At 45.7% G+C, this 26,823-nt stretch overlaps 3 long non-coding RNA genes across 3 annotated transcripts in view; 2 read left to right on the top strand and 1 right to left on the bottom strand.

The window, feature by feature from the left end:
* Positions 1–2,513: 2,513 nt before the first annotated feature.
* LOC311606640 lies at positions 2,514–5,662 on the top strand. Its single transcript, XR_014782381.1, has 2 exons — positions 2,514–3,617; positions 4,931–5,662. It is a non-coding gene; the product is annotated as an uncharacterized lncRNA (long non-coding RNA).
* LOC311606641 lies at positions 4,955–22,313 on the bottom strand. The gene is made up of 3 exons (XR_014782382.1): positions 22,260–22,313; positions 6,518–9,887; positions 4,955–5,896 (listed from the first exon to the last, which is right to left on the bottom strand). It is a non-coding gene; the product is annotated as an uncharacterized lncRNA (long non-coding RNA).
* Positions 22,314–24,049: 1,736 nt separating this feature from the next.
* LOC311606642 overlaps positions 24,050–26,823 on the top strand; it is a 46,120-nt gene continuing 43,346 nt past the window's right edge. Inside the window, exon 1 of the long non-coding RNA XR_014782383.1 lies at positions 24,050–24,323. This is a non-coding gene — a long non-coding RNA (uncharacterized lncRNA). The remainder of the gene's footprint in view (positions 24,324–26,823) is intronic.

Below are 26,823 nucleotides of genomic sequence, written 5' to 3'. Positions count from 1 at the left end.
TCCCTCCCTCCCTAACCTCTCTCTTACCCAAGTTAGGTGGAAGGAGGTAAAGGCTTTAATACCCCCAAATAAAAGGAGCTTAAAAACAAGTGTCAGCAAAAATGTATACTTATTTTATGAAAATAATACAAATATTTTTAAAGAAAGTAAACTTTTTATTTACATTCAGTCACACACACACATTGCTTTCTAGTAACTGAATGCTTTATTTTTAATAATAAAAAAAAAGATTTGGCTGGTCGTGGTAGTGCACACCTTTAATCCCAGCGCTCAGGAGGAAGAGGCAGGCGGATTGCTGTGAGTTCGAGGCCAGCCTGTTCTACAAAGCGAGTCCGGGACAACCAAGGCTAACATAGAAAGACCCTGTCTCGAAAAACCAAACCAAACCAACAACAACAGAAGATTTATTTTTTATGTATATGGGGCTCTGTCTGCTTGTACCCCTGCAGGCCAGAAGAGGGCACCAGCTCTCAGTATAGATGGTTAAACCACCATGTGGTTGCTGGGAATTGAACTCAAGACCTCCGGAAGAACAGTCAGTGCTGTCAACCGCTGAGCCATCTCTCCAGCCCAACCGAATGCTTTATAATCATTTATTGTTGTTTCTTCCCAGCTCAATCAAAACCAATCTTCTGTTTGTCTTCTGAGTCATCTGCTCAAAGTCTACTTGCTACTCCTGGGCAGAGTTCAAGTTGGAACTCCACGTTGGTGGTTCTTATCTATTTTTCGTTATCTCCATAAAATATCTCCACAGTTATGATTAAGTAATAATAAAAAACGCTTGCTGAGTATGGTAATGTATGCCTGTAATCTTAATGTGTCAGAGGGTCATGCAAGAAGATCACATGTTCAAGGCCAGCCTAGACTTTTCACAAACTAAACCTAACATGTTCATGAAAGCTCCATAGTGTGGCTTATTCCTGCTGCTTTTGCTTTCTTTCTTTTTTTTTTTTTTTTTTTTTTTTTTGGTTTTTTGAGACAGGGTCTCTCTGTGTAGCCTTGGCTGTCCTGGACTCACTTTGTAGACCAGGCTGGCCTTGAACTCACAGCGATCCACCTGCCTCTGTCTCCCGAGTGCTGGGACTAAAGGCGTGCGCCACCACGCCCGGCTTGCTTTTGCTTTCTTTCTTTTCTTTTCTTTTTTTTTTTTTAAGGTTTTTCAAGACAGGGTTTCTCTGTGTAGTCTTGGCTGTCCTGGACTCACTTTGTAGACCAGGCTGGGCTTGAGCTCACAGCGATCCACTCCTCCTGTTGCTTTTTTTGTTGCTGTTTTTCCATCTGGGCTCCATGACAGAAGCCAGAGGCTCCCATCCTCCCAGTGAGTCAGGTCAGGGGTCCCCTTAGGTCATTAGTTCATATCTTTGCAGCTAAACAAACACATTTTGGTGGATTGTTATTATTTTTTTATTTAATTTTTTTGGAGACAGGGTTTCCCTGTGTAGCCTTGGCTGTCCTGGACTCGCTTTTTAGACCAGGCTGGCCTTGAACTCACAACAGTCCGTCTGCCTCTGCCTCCCCAGCATTGGGATTAAAGGTGTGCGCCAGATTTCGCTGTTGTTCTCGAAGACAGTAGACAAGCATCCTACCATTGAACCATTGCCATAGGACAGTGAAATGCTCCTTTGAAAAAATTTTATTTTATGTCCATTGATGTTTTGCCTGCATGTATGTCAGTGTGAGGGTGTCAGATCTTGGAGCTACAGACAGTTGTGAGCTTCCATGGGGGTGCTGGAAACTGAACCCTGGTCCTTTGGAAGAGCAGTCAGTTCTCTTAACCACTGAGGCATCTCTCCGGGCCCTGACAGTGTCCTTTTAATAGCTGGGATTACAGGGGTGCACCACCCTGTCCAGCTTCTCATTTGAATTCTCACTGCTAGGTGAAATATAAACTTTGATTTTTAGATTTATTTCCTTCTTCAGTATTTTAAGATAAATTTTATTTTAAAAAGAAAGGAAAAGGAAAGAAAGAAAGACAGGAAGGAAGGAAGAAAGAACCAGTAGGTGAAGTATGGAGGTCCTCCAGCCTTTGACACAAAACAAAACTGAGCACCATCTTTGTCTTGGATTTTGTTTGTTTGTTTGTTTGTTTTGTTTTTTGGAGACAGAATTTCCCTGTGCAGCCTTGGCTGTCCTGGACTCACTTTGTAGACCAGGCTGGCCTCGAACTCACAGCAATCTGCCCGCCTCTGCCTCCCGAGCCACCACGCCCGGTTTTTGTCTCAGTTTTTATGGACTTTTCTGACCTGAAGGGGTCACTGTGAAAATAACAAAGCTCCTTACCACACTTTTTTTTTTTCTTCTTACCACACTTGCTGCTTCTTTTGATTTGGGTTTTAGCTCTAAAACCTACTGTGATTGCTGGGAAGGAAGGGCAGGTTCTTTGGCGCTTTTTTTTTTTTTTTTTTGAAACAGGGTTTCTCTGTGTAGCCTTGGTTGTCCTGGACAACTTTGTAGACCAGGCTGGCCTCAAACTCACAGTGATCCGCCTGCCTCTGCCTCCCGAGTGCTGGGATTAAAGGCGTGCGCCACACCACCAGCACCTGGCTTGTTTTTTTGTCTTATTTTTGTTTTCTCAAGGTTTCTCTGTATTGCCTTGGCTGTCCTGGACTGGATCTGTAGACCAGGTTGGACTCAAACTCATAGCAATCTACCTGTCCCTGTCTCCCTGAGATCAGGGATTAAAGGTGTGTGCCACCAAGCCCAGTCACACCTTTAATCCCAAACAGGGAAGGTACAGTTCATGCGTAGAAGGAAGCAGCCAGTTTGGAGTTTGCTTGTGAGTTCGGTGCAGCTCAGCAGAGGCAGCTGAAGTCAGAGAACAGCGCAGAGAGAGAAAAGTGGAGGCATCTTCTACTGGGACGGCTTTACAGAGACAGGTCGAAAACGGAACAAGCTGGATGCAGGTGAAGACAGAAAGAGGTGGAGGAACGAGAAGGAGCCAGAAGATTACAACAGATTGCAAGAGTTTGTTTGAGGCCAAGCAGAGCAATTCAGTCAGTAGTTAAGAGAAGCCACTTTGGATCATTCAGTTTGGAGAGGGGTTTGAGCCAGAGCAGCTGAGTTGAACCAGCGAGCCAGAGTTCAGAAAGAGCTAGAAAGGGTGAGCTTATTCAGCAGCAAGTTTCAGAGGCTGAAAATGTTCTAGGCCTAGATTAGGTTGTATGAAGGCCAGAAGCTTCCAGAACCAGGCCTAGGCTAGCAGTAGGCCTCCGAGACGAAAATTACATGAGGCAAATAAAAGTTACTATTACACTATTATTCAGTTTGCCCTTAGGCTCACTCTGTAGTCCAGGCTGACTTTACATTTGCAGTGCTTTTGCTTTAGGCTTCCGGGGAGCTGAATTAGAGGCCTACATTCCCTGGCTTGGTTAGCAATGTAAACAGAGTGCAAGGTAAGGTACAAAACACCATGTGTAATGCTAAGGATGGAACCCAGGACCTCACTGGTTTGGCAAACCAGTCACCACCGCTGTAATCTCAGCCTCTTGAGTTGTATTTTATTCTACTTGATGCCTCAGGTCTTTGAAATCCAGAATACTGGGATAACTGAAGATTTGCTTTTCAGGAAGATGTCCAAGTCACCTGGGGGCTAAGAGAGCATTTGCGTATCATCACCAGTAAGTAGAGATCAATTAAACAAGGATTTATGGTGCTCCCACTCTCAGTTGACTAGGAGACTATGGATCAGCCCACACCATAATTCTTGCCTCAATAATAATTCCTGACTGATGATCAATCTTTTATTTTCCCCTGCAAATGTTCACAACTTATCTACTTAACTAGGTACACTCTCTGTTGACCTTTGCCCAGGGAAAGTATTAAAATCGTGTGTCTTTAGCATTGATCATGCCTTGGTTTTTATTCTCTTCACAGGGCTCCTGATGGTGTTTTTCTTCTTTTTCTTTAGACAAGGTCTCACTGTGTAGGAAGCTCACTATGTAGCCCTGGTCTGCACTTGAATTCACCAATCTCCTACTGCAGCCTGTAGAGTGCTGGGGCTGCAAGCAAGAGCCACTGGGCCTGGCTTTGTCTGCTTTTTTGTTTATCACATTTACTTATGTATGTAGGTGTGTGCATGTCCCAGCAAGAGTGTGGAGATCAGAGCAATGTGGTGTGGGAGGCCCCTGGGATAAAACTCAGGTGATCAGGCTTGGCAGCAATGGCCTTTGCCTACTGAGTCTTCTCAGCCCCTTTGTTGGTTTTGAACCTATCTTTTCACTTTATTTTTATTTATATATTTTATAATTTATTTTATTTGCATTGGTGTTTTGCCTGCATGTATGTCTGTGAGAGGGTGGCAGACCCTCTGGAACTACAGTTACCATTGTAAGCTGGCATGTGGGTGCCAGGAATTGAGCTCGAGACCTCTGGAAGAGCAGCCAGTGCTCTTCACCAGCCCCTATCTTTTCATTTAAATGATTTATTTTTTACTTATGTATAAGGGTGTTGGATTCCCTGGAGTTACAGACAGTTGTGAGCTGCCTGTGGGTACTGGGAATTGAACCTTTGGAAGAACAGTCAATGCTTTTTTTTTTTTTTTTAAGATTTATTTATAATGTATAAAATGCTCTGCCTGCACGTACACCTGCAGGCCAGAAGAGGGTATCAGATCACATCATAGATAGTTGTAAGGCACCATGTGGTTGCTGGGAACTGAACTCAGGACCTGTGGAAGAGCAGTCAGAGCTCTTAACCTCTGAGCCATCTCTCCAGTCCTCATTTTGAGACAGGGTATCCTTGGCTGTGTATCCTTGCTGTCCTGGACTCACTTTGTAGACCAGGCTGGCCTCGAACTCACAGTGATCTGCCTGCCTCTGGCTCCCGAGTACTGGGATTAAAGGCGTGTGCCGCCAGGCATGGCACACTATAACATTTAGGCAAGGAAGGCAAACTTGGGGGTGGCTTAATAGTGCTTGGTGCTCTCTTCCAGGGCTCTGGAATTCGTTCCCAGCACTCACATTGGTGATTCGCAACCACTGGTAACTCAGCTCCAGGGCTCAGATGTTCCTTCTGATCTCTGTGGACACCCTTGTGTGTGTAAGTCTGTGTGTGTAATGTGTGTGCATTTATGTGCAGGGATGTGCATGTGGCTGTATCCATGGAGACCAGAAGAAGACATGGCGTTTCCTCTTCTGCTACTCTGCACTTCATTCCTTTGAGGTGGGGTCACTAGTGAACCCAGGGCTCACCTTTCCTATTCCTGCTAGGCTGGCAGCCAGCAAGCTTCCGGGTGCTTCTGTCTCTCTCCTACCCGAGTCTTCGGGCTACAGGTTCGTGTGAAACCACACTCAGTGTCACATGGGTTCTGGGACCTGAACTCTGCTTCTTATGCTCGTGCAAGTCCTGATCGATGTGCCGTGTCTCCAGCTCCGAGTGCACTTTTTTTTTTTTTAAATTTTCGAGACAAGGTCTCTCTGTGTTAGCCTTGGCTGTCCTGGATTCACTTTGTAGATCAGGCTGGCCTCGATCTCACAGCAATCTCCCTGCCTCTGCCTCCCGAGTGCTGGGATTACAGGCATGCGCCACCACACCCGACGATGCACATTTTAAAAATAATTTGGTGTTATATTTTAAATCATTCGTGTGGCCTACAGATATCTGTCCAGAACAACCTAGCCCCAGTGTAGAAGAACCAATCCTCAAACAGTTATGAGACCAAAGAAAAGAAACAAATACAAGGCTGATGGTACAATTTGCTAACAGAAGTGGGGTTCCGTAGATGGCAACTGTTAGGATTTAGTCTTCTTCAGTCTGCCTACCTGTGATGTCATTGCCCACCTGCCATGGGGGCGTGGCCCTGCCCAGAGCTGTATAAAAGGACAGACTTTCCTCCTGGCCCTCTCTCTACCCCCTTCTACTCCTTTGTCTCTGTTTCCCCCCCTCCCGGGGTACCCCTCTCCCCATTCCTTCTCCCCCCATGCTCATTTAATAAACTCCTCTAGGGGCTGGAGAGATGGCTCAGAGGTTAAGAGCACTGATTACTACTCTTCCAAAGGTCATGAGTTCAATTCCCAGTAACCACATGGTGGCTCACAACCATCTATAAAGAAATCTGGTACTTTCTTCTAGCCTGCAGGCAGAATGCCGTATACATAATAAATAAATAAAATCTTAAAAAAAAAAACTCTTCTATAACATAATATCTGCTGTCTGGTATCTTATCATCTTATTTTCTTATATTAATCATAAAATTGGTCTCTATCTCTTTCTTTTTTTTTTTTTTTCTCGAGACAGGGTTTCTCTGTGCAGCCTTGACTGTCCTGGACTCACTTTGTAGTCCAGGCTGGCCTCGAACTCACAGCAATCCACCTGCCTCTGCCTCCTGAGTGCTGGGATTAAAGGCGTGCACCACCACACCCGGCTCTATCTCTTTTTTTAAATATTTTACTTAATTTTAATTTATGTGTGTTGGTGTGAGAGTGTAAGATCTTGGAGTTGCAAAGAGTTGTGAGCTGCCATGTGGTTGCTGGGAATTGAACCCTGGTCCTTTGGAAGAGCAGGCGGTGCTCTTAACCACTGAGCCATCTCTCCAGTCCCCTAGTCTCTATCTTATTGTCTTCTATCTTATTTTCTTTTAATCATAAAAGGCTAAGGACTTTTATGGGGATTTGGCTTAGGAAGAGAGCACTTGCCTAGCATGTGTGGGTTTCTGATTCTCCTTGGTGTTGGCAGCCTACTCCTTTATAGACAGGTGAAAGCCCAGTCATTTGTTATATATGCTAAGAGTATAGTCTCTCCCAGATAGAATGAGGTGCGCTCTCTCTCTCTCTCTCTCTCTCTCTCTCTCTCTCTCTCTCTTTCTTTGAGACAGGGTTTCTCTATGTAGCCTTGGCTGTCCTGGACTTACTTTGTAGACCAGGCTGGCCTCAGACTCACAGTGATCCACCTGCCTCTGCCTCTCAAGTCTTGGATTAAAGGCGTGGGCCTTTATCATTTCCTTACTGGAGCCAGAAGTTATCACTGGGGGATTTCCACCCTCTTCCTTCCCAAGGGAAGACAAACTGGTTCTTCAAGTCTGCAGATGTTCTCCAAATTGTGTCTTGCTCTTTCTTTCTTTTCTTTTTTCCAGCCCGACAGGCTCCTGTAAATCCAGCCCACTGTTAATCTTTTACTTGTTCCAGTCTCAGCATGTCTAACAGGTAACTTGTACTACCTAGTGTTCACCACCTAAGCACAAGTGGAAAGAGAAACAGGCTCCCATATTGCTTTCCTTCTCAGACTTTGAGTTGAAATTTCCCCATGGAGATCTATTAATGTCTGCTGTCTCCTCCTCCTCTTCTTCCTCCTCCTCCTCCTCCTTCTTGTTCTTTCTCTTTTTTGGGGGGGGGGGGGACAGGGTTTCTCTGTGTAGCCTTGACTGTCCTAGACTCGCTTTGTAGACCAGGCTGGCCTCGAACTCACAGAGACCCGCCTGCCTCCCGAGTACTGGGATTAAAGACGTGTGCCCCACCTCCTGACCTCTTCTTTTCTTTTCTTTTTTCTTTTTTCTTTTTTTTTTTTTTTTGAGACAGGGCTTTGCTAGGCGTGGTGACGGCAAAGGGACAACTCATTCTCAAACTTGACGCCAGGTAGCAGGCAGTTAGATATGGGATGACGGGAAAACCAAAGCTGTGTCGTGGCAGCTGTGTCTCCTGAGGCCTCGCTGTGGTTATGTCCTTGAAGCTGCAGTTAGGTTGTTAAACGAAGGCACAGGTCATGTTTTCACACGAGCACTACAGAACATAGGCATTCTGAAAAGAATCACACACATACACACACACACACACACACACACACACACACACACACATTTAAACCTGAGGACTGGACTTTGTCTTCTGAGTTCTAGTAATAATCCACTAGCACAGAGTTCACAGGTGACTGTAACTGAGAGCAGCAGTCCCTGTTGTATGGCACCAGGCCTGCAACTGGGGAGAATATTTGTTGAAGGAATATTTGTGTTCATTGTGCAATGCACTCAACATTTGTCAAGTGAGCCAATATCTTTCCACTGATCTGGAAGAATCTGGGTGCACATTCCACAGATAAACGAGTTAGACTGTTGGACTCTCGCTTCATAGTGCTCCCTGGAAAGCATTAACTTGCTCTTTCCAGTTCCACTCTGTGACTCTCCTCTGATTAGGTGATAGCCTGGTGACCGGCTCTGGCTTACACTACCTAGCTGTATAGGAACTCATTAGCCACCTTGTTCGGTTTTCCCACCTATAAGATGAGGATAAGCTGGCAGTGGTGGTGCACACCTTTAACCCCAGCACCTGGGAGGCAGAGGCAGGTGGATCTCAGGGCCAGTCTCATCTACAAAGGGAGTCTAGGACAGCCAGGGCTACCCAGAGAACCGCTGTCTCAGAAAACAAACAAACAAGCAAACAAACAAAACAAACAAGATGAGGATGATTAATTCTACCCATCACTCAGAATACTATTGGTGGTGAAATGAATTCTCCATTGAAGTGCTCAGTATATGTTTTTTGTTTGGTTTTTCGAGAGACAGGGTTTCTCTGTGTAGCCTTGACTACCCTGGACTCTCTTTGTAGACCATGCTGGCCTTGAACTCACATCAATCTGCCTGCCTCTGCCTCCCAAGTGCTGGGATTAAAGGCATATATGCCACCACGCCCAGCGAAGTGCTGAGTATTTGACACACATCAAGCCTGCTACACCTTCTAGTGAGAGGCCTGGTTAAATAGGTCTAGGAACAGGCTTCAGTTTCGGTTAGTTCAGAGCAGGCCTGGGCCTCCATTCTTCAGACGTGGGTTCAGCAGTCACTGGAAATGCTGCAGAGTGGGCAGCCAACCTGGCCAGAAAAAGATACGGTTGATTATTTTATTTTATTTTTTGTTTTTTTGAGACAGGGTTTCTCTGCATAGCCTTGACTGTCCTGGACTTGCTTTGTAGACCAGGCTGGCCTTGAACTCACAGCGATCCACCTGCCTCTGCCTCCCGAGTGCTGGGATTAAAGGCGTGCGCCACCACGCCCGGCTAATTATTTTATTTTATTTTTTATTTTTGAGACAGGGTTTCTCTGTGTAGTCTTAGCTATCCTAGACTCATTTTGTAGTCCAGGCTGGCCTCGAACTCATAGTGATCCACCTGCCTCTGCCTCCCGAGTGCTGGGATTAAAGGCGTGCACCACCATGCCCGGCAAGATATGGTTAATTAAAGATGGTTCCTTACTGTTATTATAATTGGTTAAGAAAGATATGCTGCCAGTCTGGAAATCTTCTGCCTTATGAAGAACTTATGACCTGGCCAGAGTCACCCATGTTTATTCGGTATGCCTGGGCTCTCTAGCCTAATGATTACCTACCTGGCCCCATAGGAGTTCCTCTAAAAGCCTTTAAAATGAGCCTACAAAAGCCAGGCATGGTGGCACATGCCTTTAATCCCAGCACTCGGGAGGCAGAGACAGGCGGATATCTATGAGTTCAAAGCCAGTCTGGTCTACAGAGCAAGTTCAAGACAGCCATGGTGACCCAGAGAAACCATCTCATCTGAATGGTGACCCCAACACATTGGATTCTACAGAATAAACACTCTTTATTGTTTGTATACTATTTGAGTCTGGGGTCTTGTCTTCAGCACGTTCCAGAACCTAGCACCAGCTCCTGCCCTGTGTGAACTCCAGCAGCCTAGTCCTAGGAAACAGAGAATTCTTTGTTTCTTTTTCCTGATAGCTCTAGTTGACAGATTTTCCTTCCCAGGTGGACACTGTTCTTTCCTCAGCTGCCTGTTTGCTGTTGACACTGTATCCCGGGGCTGTACCCACTGGAATCCTCCTGTTCTGCCTCCCTCCTTACGGCCAGAATCCTTCTTCCTTAATGAAGTGCATTCCAGACTTCAAAGTCCTCGGCTCTTCACAAGCTCCCCTCTCTCAGTTTGTCTCATGCCTGGACTGGTCCAGGGGAGTGAACATTTACCTCTTTGCCTGCCTATCCAGGGACCAGCTCTTTCTCTTCCAGGGCGAGGAGAGGTCTCAGGCCTTAAGGGTGTTTCCTATTCAAATGCTGCCTGGACCAGGAAACTAATGTGAAACCAAGGGTGAGCATGCGTAAGCTCTCTGACCTTACTGGACCTCTCTGATGACCTGCTTTTGTCATCAAGTTGGGAGGTGGCAGAGCAGAGCAACAGGCTCCAGCTCTCTTTGCTACAGATCCAGCCTCTGAGGATGCGACCTGAAGGTAACCTTTCAGGAACTTAGAGGTTTCCAACTGGTTGAAATCATGGACCTTCTGTGAGGCCTGTACAGGAGTGACGTGAGTGAGTGGCCTTCAGTGTCACGGGGACAAAGTTCTGCCTTCAGGGGCATGCTAATGCTATCAGTCCAGGCCATGAAGGTTGAGTACAGATAGACCACAGATTGTTTTTCCACTTTCCTGACCTCCAAGCACCTTTCCCCAACCCTAGACCACTCTATTTCTTTATTATATTAAGTGTTATAATTATTAAATATTATTAAGTAATAATGATACTTGTTCGTTCTTTCTTTCTTTCTTTCTTTCTTTCTTTCTTTCTTTCTTTCTTTCTTTCTTTCAAGATAGGATTTCTCTGTAATAACCCTGGCTGTCCTGGAACTCTCTTTGTAGACTAGGTTGGCCTCTACCTCCTCCCTACTGCTGGGATTAAACAGTACACTGTCACGCCTAGCTGATACCTGTTTTTTCAAGACAAGAGTCTCACTATAGGACTGGAGAGATGGCTCAGAGGATAAGAGCACTGTTTGTTCTTCCAGAGGTCCTGAGTTCAGTTCCCAGCAACCACATGGTGGCTCACACAATCTATAATGAGATCTAGTGCCCTCTTCTGGTGTGTGGGCACACATGCAGCAAAATACTGTATAAATAATAAATAAATAAATAAATCTTATTATAAAAAAAAAAAGAGTCTCACTAAATAGCCCTAGCTGTCTTGTACCTCACTCTGTACCCCAGGCTGGCCCGGAATTCACAGAGAGCCATCTGCTTGCCTTCTGAGCACTGGGACTAAAGGTGTGCGCCACCATGCCTGCTTTTCTTTATGCTATTAACACTCCTAAACTTTATCCTCAGGGAGAGATTTGAGGCTGGATCTTTCAACTCTACATGTATGGCCAACTGTCCTCGGTACAGGAAAGTCTTGGGGTTTTTGTTTGTCCGTTTTGTTTTTATTCTTCCAAAGTTGGTAACTGAACCCACAGCTTTGTGCTTGCTTGTCGTCAGTGTTTTTTGAAACTCATCACTTCGGTGGTGGTGGTACCCGGGAGGTAATGGGCTAGGCTGGGAATCAGCAGATCCACGGCCTACTGCCATACAAACACAAAAATCCCAATATACCGGAGACAAACCAGAGTTCTTGGGCAGAGGAACAGCAAAGTGCTGGCTCATCTAGAATAGCGGTGAAGGTATAACAGGTCAGCTGCCTGTCATGTGGTCTAGCTCTGACCTAGTCACCTTTCTTCCCAGGTCCCTCCCCCATTTTTTTCTGCCTCCCACACCCTCCCCTCCCCCCCAAGACAGGGCTTCTTTGTAGACCAGGCTGGCCTTGAAGTCATAGCAATCCACCTGCCTCTGTTTCCCTAGTGCTGGGATTAAAGGTGAGCACCACCACACCTGGCCACGCTCTTTTCTTTTGTTCCATAGATAGCTTGCTGTGTCTATGGAAAAATCTGCAAAAGTTTCACTGTGGATTCCTAGCCTATGAAGAGAAGCTTGTTTTCTGTCCCCTGATAACATAAGATACAATATCTTTTTTTGGGGGGGAAGGCAGTTAAGGACTCATTTATTTTATTATTATGTATACAATACTGTACCTGTATGTACACTTGCACACCACGGTTGTGAGCCACCAATGGTTACTGGGAATTGAACTCAGGACCTTTAAAAGAGCAGCCTGTGCTCTTAACCTCTGAGCCATCTCTCCAGCCCTAGCACTCCCTTTTTTGTTTTTTGTTTTTGTTTGTTTGTTTTGAAACAGTGTTTCTCTTTTGTAGCCTTGGCTGTCCTGGACTGCCTTTATAGATCAGGCCAGCTTCGAACTCAAAACAATCTACCTGCCTCTGCCTCCCAACTGCTGGGATTAAAGGCATGCCCCACTACTACCTGACCTTAAAATATCTTTTCTTAAAAATATGTAATCCAGGCTGGGCGTGGTGGCGCATGCCTTTAATCCCAGCACTCGGGAGGCAGAGACAAGCTGACTGCTGTGAGTTCGAGGCCAGCCTGGTCTACAAAGTGAGTCCCGGATAGCCAAGGCTACACAGAGAAACCTTGTCTCGAAAAGCCAAAAAATAAAAAACAACAACAAAATGTAATCCTAGCACCCGGGGAGCAGAGGCAGGAGGCTCTCTGTGAGTGGGAGGCCATCCTGGTCTACAAATCAAGTTCTAGGACAGCCAAGGCTGTTGTACAGAGAAACCATTTTCTTCCTTGAGGCTCCCTTCTCTCAGGTAGCTTTAGCTTGTGTTACAAGTTAACACAAAACTATACAGCACAAGCAGTAATGACCATGCAGAAGTGTGCAGGTACAAGGCTGCTTTCTTTGTGCTTTCAGACTGGAGTCCTTGGGACATGAGGTCCCAAGGTCTTGGGTGGGTGGGGGCACAGTTGCTCAGCCTAGCTAAAAGTGTTGTCCCTTCCCAGCTTGCCTCAGTGAAGGCAGCTGGAGCACTCAAGCCCAGAAATGCAGCAGAGCTGCCCATCAGTTTCTCTGGCCCAGCTCCTTGTTAAACATTTACTGGCACACAGCTGGAGCAGATCTGCTCTCCTTATTGGAAAAGAGCATGTTTGTATAAAATACAGTTTTCAAAGAGTTTCTCAGGAGTTTGCAGCTCCGGAGAAGTTTGAACCACAGGCTTCAGATGGATGTTTTCTTCGTTTCCAAGTAAAAAACAAAGCCAGGCAACCAGAAGAGCTATAACTCATTTTCCTCATCACTTTCTCTTATGAGGGCTTTATTATCGTTAATACTTATTTATTTTTTATTTCTTGGTTTTTCAAGACAACATTTCTCTGTGTAGCCTTGGCTGTCCTGGAACTCACTCTGTAGACCAGACTGGCCTCGAACTCACAGATTTAGGCCTGCCTCTGCCTCCTGAGTGCTGTGATCAAAGTCCACCGACTAAAACAGGAATAGTGACACAACATACAGGTAGCATTCTAATAAATCTGTATCTAGCAGTTTGAAGTGCTTACCCCGGCCCCCAGGGGAGAACGGGATCGCAGTCCCCAACTACCACAAATTATGCAGTTTCCTGCATTTGGGGACATCGCTGGCATCAGCACATCCAGCGTGCAACGGATAAACCTCGCTCTGGGAAAACCACCTTCATGATCATGGTATCTCCCCTGCCAGGGACGTATAATTTGAAGTGCTTTAAGATGCCTTAAGACCAGGCCAGGTGTGGTGGCACACGCCTTTAATCCCAGCACTCAGGAGTCAGAGGCAGGAGGATCACTTTGAGTTAAGGTCAGCCTGGTCTACAAAGAGAGTCCAGGACACCAAGGCTACACAGAGAAACCCTCACTCAAAAAACCAACCAAACAAAAAAAGATGCCTTTAAAAAAAAAAAAAATTAAAGATGCCTTAAGGAAGGAAAAGCTCCTGGTTGTTAGGGTGTGTTAAAAGTGAGCGGCGGAGGTTAGGGGTGAACGGCGGAGCTGTACAGAGGGATGGAATCACACCACGCAACAGATCCACTTAAAAGATTTAATAGGGCGATACAAGAAACTTCTCTGGAGACTCACGTGGAGAGGGGAGAGGGGAGGGAGGGGGGAGAGGGAAGAAGAGGGGAGAGGGAGGAGTTCCCTTTATAAATTCCTAGCTCGCATGCGCAGAAGTCCTGCCGGTGGGGTTTGGTGGAGGGGCGGGGGTGGGGGGTGGGGTTGGGGTGGGGGTGGGGGGTTGTTGTTGTGTAGCCTGTTTTCCTTCAGAGGTGGCTGCATTGTTGCCTGATTACTAACAGGGTGGAATTTAGGAAATTTAGCTGTATTGGTTGTGGTTATAGAAACGAATGTGTTGGGCTGGAGAGATGGCTCAGAGGTTAAGAGCATTGACTGCTCTTCCAGAGGTCCTGAGTTCAATTCCCAGTAACCACATGGTGATTCATAACCATTTATAATGAGATCTTATGTCCTCTTCTGGCCTGCAGACATAATAAGTAATTCTCTTAAAAAAAAAAAAGAAAGAAAGAAAAGAAATGAATGTGTTGCAGAAAAATGGTACCACAGTTGTTTTATGGACTAGAGAACAGAATTTGTTTAATATTTAAATGTATTAATATTTTGGTTCCTTTTCAGTCATGGAGTTGGATTATTTTTGCTCATTGGCCATCTATCTACCTATCTACCTACTTTATTTTTATTTCTATTTTTTTTTGTTTTTTTTTTACTTTATTTTTTTTAAAGAGTTATTCATTTATTTATCATGTATACATGGGTTCTGCCTGCATGTACACCTGCATGCCAGAAGAGGGCACTAGATCCCATAATAGATGGTTGTGAGCCACCATATGGTTGCTTGGAATTTAACTCAGGACCCCTGGAAGAGCAGCCTGTGCTCTTGACCACTGAGCCATCTCTCCAGCCCTGTACTTGATTTATTTCAGACAGGATCTCATTATGTATTGCTGGCTGTCCTGGAACTCACCATGTAGACAAGGCTGGCCTCGAACTCACAGAGGCCTGTCTCCCTCTGCCTTCCAACAGCTGGGATCAAGGTGTGGGCCACCACAGGCTGCTGCTCATTAGTCTCAGTCTCAGGATGTCTTTTTCTTAGCCAGCTTCAGGCTTCTGGGTTGGCTGTTTTATATTTTGGTCTATCCCAGGAGGCTAGTTAGCCAAAACAAGGCTGGAGGGAGACAGCAATTTAGGGGTGAATCTATAAACTGTGTGCTTTGGGCAGAGCTGGTTTTGACTTTTTGGCATAGAGACTGGGTAGCTTAAATGATGAGCATTTCTATCTTTCTTTTTTCTCGAGACAGGGTTTCTCTGTGTAGTCTTGGTTGTCCTAGACTCACTTTGTAGACCAGGCTGGCCTCGAACTCACAGGGATCCGCCTGCCTCTGCCTCCCGAGGGCTGGGATTAAAGACGTGAGCCACCACGCCCGGTTTCAATTCTCATTCTTCTCAGCATCTTTTATACAGATCTGTGGGGAGGAGAGGTGGCTGGATTAATGTGCAGCTTGGTCTACTTTAGGGTTTTGAGGGTTTCTTGGCTTAGCAGGACTCTAAGCAGAACCTCCTGTACTGATTGAGTAACAGCCTGTCTGTGTTGAGAGGGAACCAGGTGGAGCCAGGTGTGACACAGCAGACAGTAACAATTGTAAATACAAGTTGGGTGTGGTGGTGGGTATTTTTAATTCCAGGGCTCTGGAGGCAGAGGCAGGTGGATCACTGTGAGTTTGTGGCCAGCCTGTACTCTATAGGGAATGCCAGGCCAGCCAGGACTGCACACTGATAGCCTTTCTAGAAAGAATAAGATTGTAAAGACAGGCACACATGCTCTATCAGACCTCTCTTTACTCATTAATTAAGGCTGAGCAGGCGTGCAGGACTGCAAAGATGTACGGAAGGCTCTGGCCTACTAGGGGCCCTATGCAATGTACCTAGGGACAAAGAACTCAGCTGGGCCTGGACATATGGGAATTTTGTATCCATTATCCCTAGAACCCTTGAAACACTCCTTTTCAAAAGGAGTTCAGACAAACAAAGTAGGGTTGTTGTTTTATTTTGTTTGAGACAAAGTAGGGTTTTTTTGTTTTGTTTTGATTTTGGTTTTTTTGAGGGTTTCTCTCTGTAGCCTTGGCTGTCCGTCCTTGAACTCACTCACTCTGTAGACCAGGCTGGCCTGAAACTCACAGAGATCCGCCTGCCTCTGCCTCCCTGAGTGCTGGGATTACAGGTGTGTACTACCCTACGCAGGTTTTTAAAAGTATCTATAACAGGGCTTGGAAAGATGGCTCAGAGGTTAAGAGCACTGACGTTCTTCCAGAGGTTCTGAGTTCAATTCCCAGTAACCACATGGTGGCTCACAACCATCTATAATGAAATCTGGTGCCCTCTTCTGGCCTGTAGGCACACATTCAGGCAGAATACTGTACAAATAATAAATAAATAAATCTTTTTAAAAAAAAGTCTCTATAACAAAGAACATAGACAAGGAAGGTAACCTGAGACCCAGTCACCTTCCCTCCCGAAAAGGACTTTTGCTGTTAAGTCAGCTCATGGCTAAATCTATGTCTCATCTATGTCTCATGGTGTGTCAAAAACCAGAAGGTTGACCTAGGCATGGGGAAAGAAGCAAAGAGCTTTTGTCCTTGATTTGGCCACACTATAATCAACCCAGCTTCCTTCACCAGTTACGTTTTATGATGTAATGGGAAACGGAGGAGGCGGCCATATGGTGCTAAGTGATCATAACAGCCCTACATGGTTGGGAGTTGCCCTTGTCTGTCCTTTGGCCATGTACCCCTGCAGACACCGTTGTCTCGTGGGTACCGAAGCACGGTTCAGGCTTATTGTTGTTGATTTTTTTTTATTACAAAAATCCTACTGGGGACTCTAACCAAGACGATGCCATTTGGGTACATGGATTCTGACCTCCTGTCCCGGTTTCCTCAGAGTAAAAAATAATCCTGTGAATTATTTTCAAAGGAGGAAATGAGTCAGTCCCCTCCCTTGTCACGCGATTAACTCCATGATTAAGACGCTCCCTCTTCTCTGAGAATGTGGGTTGTTTTTTTTTTTTTTTGGCAGGGGTGGGGTGTGGAGGGTCAGGGGTGGGGTGAAGGGCTGGGGGGGTGGAGTGGGGGGGGGAAGGAGGGAATTGGGAAGCGTATTCAAATTCAGACATACCCACTCACAGCCCAGTCTGACTGCCTCCTCGTCTGTTTGCCACACTTGTCTGGATGTGTGTGAGTTTAAGTAGCAGACCCATTTTGAGTCCCTGCCAGGGCAGGGCAGGGCAGGACAAATCCGGCCACACCGGTTTGAGAGATGTGCGCGGGCATGCTCGAATCCCGGCAGCAGTTAGGTTTCCTTCCGTGTTCACAGAGAGGGGAAGCAGAAAAGGAAGGAGAAGTCGAAGGAAAGCTAGTGCAAGGACAGAGCCATCCCGTGCCCCTGCCTGCTCTGCCCTGCCCTGTGCCTTTTTCTCTGATATTTATTTTGATGCTTATTTTTTTTTTAAAGATTTATTGTTTTGTTTTGTTTTTCGAGACAGGGTCTCTCTGTGTTAGCCTGGGCTGTCCTGGATTCACTTTGTAGACCAGGCTGGCCTCGAACTCACAGTGATCCGCCCGCCTCTGCCTCCCGAGTGCTGGGATTAAAGGCGTGCACCACCACGCCCGGCTCTATTTTTTTTTTATTATTATTATGTATACAGTATTGTCTGCTTGTTTACCTGCAGGCCAGAAGAGGGCATCAGGTTACATTATAGATGGTTGTGAGCCACCATGTGGTTGCTGGGAATTGAACTCGGGACCTTTAGAAGAGCAGGCGGTGCTCTTAACCACTGAGCCATCTCTCCAGCCCCTTGATGCTTAATTTTTGCTGCAAAAATTGCCCTTTTTTTTCTTTGCATACCCTGGACCATGAGTACTGTGAGGGCCAGATTGTGTTCCACTCTGGTCTACCTGTAGTGTTTAAAGGGCATATCTTTGACAATTAAGAAGTTATCTATAGAAGGTATGGTGACCAAGAATGAACTTGGGGCAGGGGTTAAAGCAAACACAGTTTTCCTATTTGCTTTGAACAGAGAACACTGTAAAAAAGAGCAATGTAGGATTTTGTTTGTTTGGCTTGTTTTTTGAAACAGGTTTTCTCTGTGTAGCTCTGGCTGACCTGGACTTGCTTTGTAGACCAGGCTGGCCTTGAACTCACAGAGATCCGCTTGCCTCTGCCACCCGCGTGCTGGGATTAAAGGCGTGCACCACCACCACTTGGCTGTGATTATTATTTTTTAACAGTGCTCAGATGAATGGGTACACAGGGTGCATACATAGTGTTCTTTTTTTTTTTTTTTAAAGTTTATTTATTATTATGTGTACAGTGCTCTGCCTGCATATACACCCACAAACCAGAAGAGGCCATCAGATTCCATTATAGATGGTTGTGAGCCAACATGTGGTTGCTGGGAATTGAACTCAGGACCTCTGGAGGAGCAGACAGTGCTCTTAACCGCTGAGCCATCTCTCCAGCCCCCACAGTGTTCTATCCAATCCTGGGGACTGTTGTCTCCTTATCAGTAATAAAGCCACTGAGCCTTCCTTTGAGCCTGTCCGAGTGTCTGATGGGTGGCCTTTGATGACAGGACCCGAACTCCACCTTCAGAACATGTGGATGTCACCATTCTCGGAAGAACCTTGGAGACTTTCATCTACCTGCAGCCACTTGCTGGGCTCAGACTCCTCTGTTTCTGGAAGCTGTGACTCCCAGGCTGCAGGGCTCAGACGTGTACCGCAGTCTCCCACGGCTTGCTTCATGAGTGAATTCCCGTTTTTCTCTCTTGGGGGTTTGCATTGTAGCCTTGGTTGACCTGCTTCTGCCTATGTGGCCCGTGATGCTTCATTCTCTCCTCACTCCTCTTTCTTAGTTTCTTTCTTTCTTTCTTTCTTTCTTTCTTTCTTTCTTTCTTTCTTTCTTTCTTTTTTTGAGGCAGGGTTTCTCTGTGTAGCCTTGGCTGTCCTGAAACTCACTTTGTAGACTAGGATGGCCTCGAACTCACAGCAGTCTGCCTGCTTCTGCCTCCCCTGAGTGCTGAGATAAAAGGAGTGTGCCACCATTGCTTAGCCTCCTGTCACTCTTACCATAGCTTCCTGTCAGCTGGCTTTCCTCTCACTTTCAAACTGCCATTTTAGGAGCAAATGACAAATGGCAGAGGTTGCAAACAGGTCTAAATTTGGGGATGAAGAGTCAGCCAGCACTACCCACTGGTGAGGTAGACAGCAGTCCCTCTACCTGTGTGTGGTTTTTTAAAACGGGGGTGGGGGTTGGGGAGAAAGTGCAGTCCTATTTTCTGTATGTTTGTTTGAAGACAGTCAGGGTCTCTTTATGTGGCCCAGGCTAGTCTTGAACTTGGAATCCATTAATGGAGGAATGGCCATATAGATTCATTCGGTGATAAGTAGATTTAAACCAAGTCCTCTAAGAAGGGCTGCCCTTGGTCGCGCACCCGACCCTCAGCAGGATTTGTGGGAATCCCTTGTTCCCAGGTTCTTTTCAAAGAGGCCGGACAGCTTTCTTAGGAGGTGCAAGTCCAAGGTTCCCCTTCCCTGAGATTTTGTGGTCCCCTCTCACACCTTGTCAATCTTGGAGCTGTTCCCTCTTCCTTTGAAAGCACAGCTTTAGTCTCTCCCTCAGCAACATGGAATCCTTGCACTCCGCCACTTTCCTCAGTGGCTCTGACTGTATCCTTACGCACCTCAGTTTGGCAGACTTCCCCACTGGACCTGACAGCACATTTCAAACCCACAGATGGATGGTTCTGTGACAATTGGCTTTGTTCGTTCCCCAACCTGTTCCCTTTTCATGAAACTCCCATGATTCTTCTCTGAAATTACCCAAAGAGCTGTTCCTGGCCCTCAGGAAGAACCATTTGTCCCAAACTCCAAAATCCCCTGGAAACGGGCTTTCACGTATTTTATATAGTGGGAATACACTAGTATATAAAAAGTCATAGGTTAAGCAAAACAAAGGGAGGTCAGCATTTGAGTGGCCCGGGGATGCCTTTTGATTTGCTCCAGGCGAAATCATCTGCAGAAGGCTGACATAGTTAACCCTTTAAACCAGCCCTAGTGTGCAACACGCCCCTCAGCCCTCAGCCCTCAGCCCTGTACTCCAGAGGGACATAAATTCTGGTCATAAAACAGCAACACCAGCACCTCTCCCAGATTGGTTTCTGTTCTTTCCTGTAGAAAATTTTTTTATATTATGGCCAGAGGTATCTTTACTGTGGCCAGAGAACAGCATGGACCCTGCTGTTCTGTACCTCCTTAAAAAAAAGAAAAGAAAAGAAAAGAAATATTTTGTTTATGTGCATGTGTGTGCACTTCCATTAGTTTACCTGTATCATGTGTGTACAAGATCCTTTGAAGGCCAGAGGCATTGGACATCCTGAAGCCAGAGTTACAGACACCTGAGAATCCCCTGCCACGGGTGCTGGGGTCCAGTGAGCAGTGAGCATTCTTGACCTCTGAGCCATCTCTCTGCCCTCCCCTCCCCCACCCCCTACTCCTGCCCCCGTTCTTACACTGCGGAAGGACAAAAGCAGCTGTGGCGAAGCCAGGCAACAGCCTGTGCTACAGGGTTAGCACACTCATTTAATTTCATTGGAAAAAAATAATGAAACCGGTGAAAAGTATTTATGGAACCTGAGGAGAGCATATTTTGCTGGTTTTACTTTATGTTTGAAGTTTTGGGTCCAGCTCTGCTCATAAATCCTGAAATGCCTAGCATAAAGAACGCAGCCTGGGGCATACCCCATAAAACTTACAGTGCAATTAAATGAGCAATTTCCACTGGAAATAAAACGGCGTGTTGAGTGGAATATGAATTAAACTGCACGGGACTGAGGCTTGCACGAGGCTTTGGAGAGAAACCTGCTGGTGCCGGTAGCGCCCAGTGCAGTCCATACACAGGTCAACGCCAGCAAATAGCAAAGGATTAACTGCAGGGAGGTCAGGGCATGCCACGCTATGATCAATGCTGTTCCCAGTCCCCACCCCCCCCCCCCAAAAAAAAAAGGATTCAGGAAAAGCTACTGGTGATGAGGGAGGAGGAAATCCGACCTTTATCACATGGCAGGCTGGGCGAGCTTTTGTCTGCGGTAGAGGATTTTGGACACTTTTTTTGGACTTCATTTTCAGTTTCTGAATGTTCTCCACTGAAAACGTTGGGTGTGAGTGTGTGTGTGTGTGTGTGTGTGTGTGCGTGTGCGCGTGCGCGTGCACGCGCGGGGTCAGGAGTATTTGTTTTTCTTTGAAAGGATTGAAGTTTGGTTTCCAGTATCCACATGAGGCGGCTAACAGCTGCCTGTAACTTCAGTCGCAGGGGCTGGCCCCCTCTTCTGGGCCTACCCCCACCACATACACAAAGTAAAATTAGCAAGTCACTCAGGTGCCCTGAAAAAAGCTTCACAAAAGAGATTGCAACAGGAGCATCCAAAAGAACATCAACCTACGCCACGCCACAGACCACTCTCTGTCCTGGCTTGCTTGGCACCCTGTGGGGACATTCAAAGATGACGCTCCAACGGTGTTACATATGAAATATGTGCCACACAACATGCATGGTATAAGATTTATTGTAGAAATGTGGGAAAGGAAGAAACGGGAAAGGGGCACCTCAAGGTGACATTGAGAGTGAGAGAGAAAGAGAGAGAGAGAGAGAGAGAGAGAGAGAGAGAGAGAGAGAGAGAGAGAGAGAGACAGAAAGAAGGGGGGGAGGGGGAAGGGAGGGAGGGAAACGGGACGGGTTTGCCACCTGGTGGTGGGCGGCCTGTGGTGATGTCATAGGTTGCTAGGCAGCCTGGAGGCAGGCTTGCAAAGCTGCTTATATGGGAACAACTGGATCAGTGTGATGGATTGGATTGAAGGTGCTTGTAGCCGAGTCTGATTACCTGAGCTTAACCTCCCAGACCTCCACAGAGTAAAAGAAGAGAGCTGACTTTTGCCAGATGTCCTCTGATCTTCACACTGCAGCTGTCGAATGCACGTGTGTGTGCGCGTGTGTGCGTGCGCGTGTGTGCGTGCGTGTGTGTGCTAGCACACGAGTACGTGCTATTCCCCCCCCCCAGTGCATCCACAGATAGGGCGCTGGAGGATCCTGAGTGATAACTGCACTTGCGACTTTGTCAGTCAAATGTGTCCAAATGGTTCCTTCCAGGCCAAAATTAATACCCTTTCCTGAATGGAGATGTTCCTTAAAGTATCAGTGAAGCATCAGCTTGTTAAAAATTACATCTTTTTAAATATATTTTGTGGAGGCCGGGCGTGGTGGCACATGACTTTAATCCCAGCACTCAAGAGACAGAGGCAGGCGGATCGCTGTGAGTTCGAGGCCAGCCTGGTCTACAAAGTGAGTCTAGGACAGCCAAGGCTACACAGAGAGATCCTGTCTCAAAAAACAAACAAACAAACAAACAAACAAAAGAAAAGAAAAAGAAAGAAAGAAAGAAAGGAAGAAAGAAAGTGGAGGGATCTAAATAATTCAGGGGGTCGCCCATCTGTGCAAGTCACATATGCCATCTCATAGGGGGGACTGGAGCATCTATCAACAGGGCCTCTGGACCAAACTCCAGCCTCCTAGGGCCAGGTGACCAGAAAAACGTGTTTTAATCTACGCGTACCCCAAATAAGGCCATCTTCTTTCTTTGAAGAACTAGGTAAGGCCTCGGGAAGGAGGGAAGGCACAGCTGAGATCAGAGAGACCAGCCTCAACCTTCTTTGTTCCCAGGTGTTCTTTCTTCCCAGGCCCAAGGAGCCAGGTGGCGGCGCGGTGGGTGATGGCACATGAGGCGAGGTTCCAGTCAGCTCACCAGAACTTTAAAAGGTCAGCAGTGAAACTGTATTTCTTTATAAAAATCATAGTGTGCCATTGTGTTGTTTGAGTGCACATTCCGTTCCCAAAGCATGTGGGATCTACCATCGTACATTTCCCACATTTTGACTACATGCGCGCTACACACATGCCAAATGTTTCTGAAAAATACGTGTTTTCCTGGCAAGGGATATTTTGCATTTTTGGGATGTATGTACTGAAAGCAAAGCTGTGGCAGCTTGGGAAAAAGACACGCAGTGTTTCCTGTGACCCTGACGTGGGAGACATTTCTGATTTAGAGCCAAGATTATAAAACATACACCTTGTTTAAGTTAGCAAAATATTACATAACCAAAAATTATTTTTTACAGTTTTATGTGTTACAAGTAGTTTGTGTGTGTGTGTCGCGGGGTGGGGGAGGGGAAGCCTTCCTTTCTGTTTTATTATTTGGAAGAACTTTAAAAAGCAAAACTTAAACGCTATTTTTTTTTCTTTTTTTGGTTTTTCGAGACAGGGTTTCTCTGTGTAGCCTTGGCTGTCCTGGACTCACCAGGCTAGTCTTGAACTCACAGTGACCTGCCTACCTCTGCCTCCAGAGTGCTGGGATTAAAGGCATTCGCCCCCACGCCAGGCTTAAACGCCATTTCTTAAAGACACATTTTTTATTTCTTTAGAAGATAAAAAAGTATACGCTGCCGTTATTTTCGGAGACATATCGGCCTTTTTACTCCTGCGTTAGGTCAGATCATTTTATGCTTTTCCTCGGGTAAGTACTAGTAATTTGAAAACCGTTTTATTAATTAACAAGCTGTGACGCAATATATCATCACATCTTTAGAGCTCTGGCGCCAGCTAGTGGTAGCAGAGAGGAACTGCACGACCACGCTAAATTCCTGAGGTCTGTTTTGGCACCTGCCTGTCTTTCTCCTGTATCCTCCTGTGTTTTTCTTCATCAACATCACGAGGGTCGTTGTAGCTGGTTATCGAGGAGTATTAGGGATTAGAGATGAATTTAGAAGAAAAAAGAAAAGCCCCAGTAGCCCAAGGGCAGAGAGATAAAGAGGAAAGGCCAGTCAAATGCAACCACTCTCCCAAAGGATTTGAGGTCATTTATTTCTTTAAATATTCCTGGCATTCAGTAGAGCAGTTCTGATTTTGCCGGTGAACTTTGAACCTTTTGTCTTTCATTTGTTGATAGGCTTGAATCCATTCCTAAGCCATGTGGTAACTACGAACCCCACCACACATTGCTGTAAGTGGACATTTATGTTTGCTTCTAAGTAGCAAATATTTCTAGTGTGGACAGGAATTCTGAGAGGAATGATTCTCAAATACTTAGGAGAGCAGAAACTCCTTAAGATGGCATTTGTATCCGGCACCCTGTTCCCCGCCAAGCACACCCCTTGGGTTAAAGGAGGCACGTTTGGGCGTGGAAGTCAGTCTACTCTCAGACAGAAGGAGGCCGTAATGGTTTTCATGAAGACCGGAAATGAGCTATTTATCTCAAGAACAAACAATCTTTGGCAGCCCATTTCTTTCATTTAATTAAGCGGCATCTGACCACACTGGGGTTCTAGAGGCCGCTAATAAATAAATCCTGAAGTAGAGACATTACACTCATTAAATGGTGGGAGTGTTTATAACTCTGTTGCTTATTGCCAGAATCAATATTACTAATACTATACGTGGGATTTATTACAAAAACAAGCTGACGGTGGTGAAGGGCTTTTCTCTGGAAATTTCATTCCCAGGGCTGTGTTACTTATGGATAGCAAGGACGGTCCAAGCTGGAACTTTCTGTAATAGTCTTGAAAGGTAAGTCTAGCTTTGGAGTTTGGGGGAGGAGGAACAGTCACAGTTAAATCTGGAAGCTTGGCTGATGTATGTGCTGTTGAAAATCTGACTGATGAGATATATCCCACTGTAAAATAGACGGTCGTGGTGCTGCTGTAGGAGATAGTTTAACCTCTTGCTGGAATCTGAGTGTTTTGTATAGAAAGTTCCTACCAAACTAGTCAAAATGTTGCCCTTACCCCTTTGTATTTTTTATATTTATTTATTTTTGGTTTTTTCGAGACAGGGTTTCTTTGTGTAGCCTTGGCTGTCCTGGACTCGCATTGTAGATCAGGCTGGCCTCGAACTCACAGGGATCCACCTGCCTCTGCCTCCCAAGTGCTGAGATTAAAGGCATGCATATTTATTTATTTATATTTTTTATTTTTGGTTTTTTCAGACAGGGTTTCTCTGTGTAGCCTTGGCTGTCCTGGACTCACTTTGATGTGTAAGGAGAAAACATTTTAAAGACCTCTCCCTCTCTCTCTCTCTCTCTCTCTCTCTCTCTCTCTCTCTCTCTCTCTCTCCTTTTTACTTCTTAAGACGGAAGCCAAGCTTATATAATTGAATTAAATTTCCAGTCATACCTGAAAGGAGGTATCATTGTGTTTTTCTGGAAAAAGATAACTGATTTCAATAGGGCTCTATTAATGACAGAGGATAAACTGAAATAGAAGTGAAGGAAAATTGAACTGCCATAAAAATTTGAGAATCACACCAAACATCAGCTTTGCACTATGCTGCGCTTATTTTAAATGCTGAGTTTGTCATTAGGCATATCTTTAAAAATGTTTAGTGGTTGCTTTAAAAATAGTTTGATGCCTACTATAATCCGTATATAACTCTCCATATGCTGCCAAGCAAATGCTACAAAATACCGTCCCATCATAATTTGAAATTTGCTCATAAAGATTTTAAGATTTATCATTGCAGTGTTATTTCCTCTTTTTGAAATTATGCAATCAGAAATTAACTGTATATGGCAAATGAACACATTTAAAGGAAATGTATCTGAATATATTCCTGAGTTAAAAAAAAAAGTCATTGGAGATCAGTCCATGACTGTGTCATAATGATGCCAGCAAATAACCAGTTCACTAAATTCCAATCTTTGGATGTGAGACGGTCTATAAAATTTTTATAAAAGAAATAAACATTTTTACTCATGGCCCTGAATGTGACGACAATAAAGAGAAACTTACAAATGAACAGACTTGCGTCTGACATTCACGTCTGCAGACGTGAGGCCTACTAAAACGCAGACACACAGAGTTAAATATTTGCTTGGCTTCCAGATGCCATGGCTGCGAAGCTGCGCTGCCTTCCCCCGCGTTGGGAGCCGGGAGCCCTCTGCAGAGCATCCCTTTAGGAGGCTTTGGTGCAGGATGAGGGGGCGCAGCTGCCAGCCAAGCGCTGCAGATGGTCCCCTCATTAGCCTACCGCGCTCCACGCAGCCATCCGGAGGAGGCTCGGGATGGCACTTGGACAAGATGCTCAGCTAGCCTCCTGTAGCCTCCTGTTCAATGTCATTACGGTTTCTCCAAATCCTCTGCTCGGTGCGCCCTGCCAGGCTCAGGCCAGGAGAGGTGACAGCTCTAGGCCGGTGTCCCCAGAGCCCACCCAGGAAACTTCCTAATTCTGGGCTAACCTGGGCCACCAGAACGCAGCGAGGCTCCCCGCGTGAGATGCCCTGGTAACCTCACTTCTCCTCTTCCTCGTCTGCTCACTGATTTTTATTAACGTTATGGGATTTTAATTCTGTTTTCTTTACCCTTTGTTTACGAACCAGCCTTGGAATCAGGGCATCCAGCCCGGGAAACCGGAAATGTTAGTTAAGTTTAGCAGTCGGAACAGCAGGGGGAGCTCATACTGTTTTACGGTCTTCAGTTTCTCAAGCTAGATAGGAATAAATATGACATTTGCGGGTCTTACAATTAGAACATAGATGTTTACAGTCTGTGTACATGTGTAACAAAGATTGTAGAACACAATCACCGTTCACTAAATGACAATTTTAAGTCACAGAGGTTTCATTTTTATTCTTTAAATATCTGACCTTGCCAGGATGCAAGGAACACAGGGTGGGTGGGGGCTGTGTGTGTGTGTGTGTGTGTGTGTGTGTGTGTGTGTGTGTGTGTGTGTGTGTAAATGGAGGAGCTGAATAACTGATGAGAACTTGACAGCAACAATTTTCTCCCTTCTCTTTTTTTGGTTGTTTTGTTTTTATTTATTTTTATTTTTATTTTTATTTTGTTTGTTTGTTTTGAGACAGCATTTCTTTGTGTAGCCCTGGCTGTCCTGGAACTCACTCTGTAGACCAGGCTGGCCTCGATTTATAGAGATCTGCCTGTCTCTACCTCCTAAGTGCTGGGATTAAGGAGTGCACCACCAACTGGCTCCTTTGTCTTTTAATGTAGACCAGAAAAACAAAACAAAACAAAACAAAACAAAACACAAACCTTTATTGAAATCATCTGAAGTG

The sequence above is a fragment of the Acomys minous genome (assembly GCF_964271855.1).
Source record: "Acomys minous genome assembly, chromosome: 10".
In the NCBI taxonomy this organism is placed as follows: domain Eukaryota; kingdom Metazoa; phylum Chordata; class Mammalia; order Rodentia; family Muridae; genus Acomys; species Acomys minous.
The sequence above is the reverse complement of the archived record's forward strand: the minus strand, read 5'-3'. Positions and strand labels throughout refer to the sequence as shown.